The sequence below is a fragment of the Pinus tabuliformis genome, chromosome 3_1 (assembly GCF_031772625.1).
Source record: "Pinus tabuliformis cultivar Carrire ecotype Pingquan chromosome 3_1, CPIR1, whole genome shotgun sequence".
Classification (NCBI taxonomy): domain Eukaryota; kingdom Viridiplantae; phylum Streptophyta; class Pinopsida; order Pinales; family Pinaceae; genus Pinus; species Pinus tabuliformis.
This window is the reverse complement of record NC_142301.1, coordinates 865647919-865650613: the sequence shown is the minus strand read 5'-3', so window position 1 is coordinate 865650613 and position 2695 is coordinate 865647919. Positions and strand designations below refer to the sequence as shown.

The following is a 2695-nucleotide window of genomic DNA, read 5'->3' as shown; positions in this document are numbered from 1 at the left end:
CTAATCCAGAAAAGGGAGAATAGGCTGTCAACCCTCAAATCCGGATGAAGATGAAACAACCCAAAGTCTTATTAAAACCATGACCAGGTAGTCATTATGTGTGAGGATTGGGATCTGGGAACGAGTACAAGTTTTGTAGCAAAAGATTCATCAACAGATAGGTATTCCAAAACGATTTCAAAGTTTGATCTTTGCAAGGAAATCTCTGCAAGAGGGAGTCAAGTTACAGGACTATGACATACGGATTCATTCAACCACCATCCTAAACTTCTGTCTACTTGGAGATTGTCTGGGAACTAGCTTCAAAGGCCCATGTTCTTTCAAATACACAACTAAAAGGAAGACATAACCCCAAACTAAGGGAGAACAATGTCCCAATATACCTGGTCCCTACATTGTGGATCAAATGAACTAGGTGTCGACATTGACAATCAACATGCCAAAAGTTAATGAGTTATACTCTGAATTTTATACAAAATCAATGATTTGCAGATTCAATGGATTTTGGCCCAAATCAGAGAATTTACATCAATGGATATACTCTACCTAAATGGAAAACTGTGAATTCCATCTATGATCCAAAGGGTTCTTCATAGTAAAGTTTGACTCAGCAACAGATTTGGAATACGTTTTAAAAGAGGGACCATGGTTCTCGGGCAATTTAGGCCGCTTCTTAACATTAGGGATCCTGAATTTCGATGTAAATACCGTGGTGGTTTCAAAAATTCCAGTTTGGGTTTGGCTCCATAATCTCCCCCTTAATATTTTGCATCAGCAAGTATTGCAGGGAATAGGGAATTCTTTGGGGAAGTTCTTAAAAGTGGATGTAGATCGAGTCTCAAAAGGCATTTTCACCTATGCCAGAATATGCATGGAGGTAGATCTCAGTAAAGGATTGTCCGATATAATTATTCTACTCCATAACAATCTGAAGTGGACTCAACCACTTGATTATGAGAATACGGTCTTCCGCTACCATATGTTCTTACAAACTAGTCACCTTCAAAACACATGTCCACAAGAAAAATTAGATCCAAAAAAGAAAAAGCGACAACCTCCAAAACTGAAAGGATGGAAATTTTTTGAATCACAGGAAGCTGAAGTAAAGGAGGTAGAAAACACAACAAAGACTACAAATGACAATGTACAAAAACCCCAGGAATCTATTCAAGAAAGTGATGAGAAACATAACTCCTCAATAGTCCTTATGACTTCCATACTGAAGCATCAGGTAGAGAAAACCTCTTTGATGAGTTGTTTTTTATCTTGGATTCTAGGATCGGCTATTTTAAGCATCTACAATATGTAATTTTGTTCATTTATAAATAAAGTTTCGATTTTTCATTGGTAAAAAAATACCTAAAACAAACACAAAAATAAATAGAATTTCTTATCAAGCGCCACTACCTAAACAAACCCAAATAAAATTTACTAGATTCTTATCAAGGGCCACTTTCATTCATCTAATTCGGACAGAGATCAAGTTAATCAAATTATTTGGTTCCTCTAATTCTTACATAGATCACAGAACTTGAAATGCATTACACATAGGTTTCATCAAATTTCGATACAGATCACATAAATTGAAACATTTTAGTTACTCTTTACTAGGGTACATATTTAACATAAGATATGTCACAAGTGGGAAAGAGCCTAAGGAGCATCCCATACAGTATATTGTTTTCGAGGCACATAATATTTATCATTCAATTCTTGCTAAAATTCAAATTTGGAACTGAACGAGGAAGACAGGTTACATATACAACACAAATCTAGGCCTGGTATCCTATTGTAAGCTCTCTTATCAAGTCATCCACAGCACACACCTATGACCCCTTCTTCCCTCCATTTTTATGTTCACTCACTGTCTTCAAATCTACTTCGCTCATCCCCCTCGCTCTCTGTCTCACTCAATTTCCCTTCTCTTCCACCATCAACATTCTTACTCTTCTCTCCACCGTCTCATGTTTCATCTCTCCCTCTTTTCCCCTCCACATCTCGATACACACCCCAACTTCCTCCTCCAGCAACTTCGAATTCATGAACTGGTCACCTGCCATGGGCCATCTGATGTTGGGCACCCCTTGTCTTAGGATCTCCAACACCGAATTCCATCCGAAATGACTAAGAAACCCTCTGGCTGAAGGATGGGATAGGATCAGCAACTGAGGCACCCACTTTATAATAACCAATCCTACCTTCTTTTCCTTCACTGGCTCCTCGAATCCCTCCAAAAGAAACTCTATCGAGAACTCTGAATTCAGCGGGGCCTCCAAAGAAGGCCTAACAACCCAAGTAAAAGGTTGTTGGCTTGGTTCCAACCACATAGCTAGTGCCCTCATGTTTGACAATGATATGCAATTCTGACTTCCGAACAAAACGTAGAGTACTGTAGACAACGCATGTAAATCAAGCCACTGCAATAATTCCCTTACAGACATTGCCTCTACCTGCTTGCCTCGTTGTAGAAAATTTGAATCAAGCATTATATTTGAAGGAGACAAAGAGAGCAAAGAAGAGGGTAGGATCGGCCCGACTGCGCAAACCGGCTTTCCCATGGATTTTCTCATGTGTCAGAGACTGCTATTCTCCATCTCTTTGAACGTATTAGAGATTGACTCCCAACTACACATGTTGCAAGATATCTGGAAATTTATGAACAAGGACCAGGAATCGGATCAAAATAATAACCACG

General features: G+C 39.0%; 1 pseudogene; it reads right to left on the bottom strand.

The window, feature by feature from the left end:
• Positions 1-1910: 1910 nt before the first annotated feature.
• On the bottom strand, positions 1911-2441 carry LOC149190326 (UDP-glycosyltransferase 92A1 pseudogene; annotated as a pseudogene).
• Positions 2442-2695: the final 254 nt, after the last annotated feature.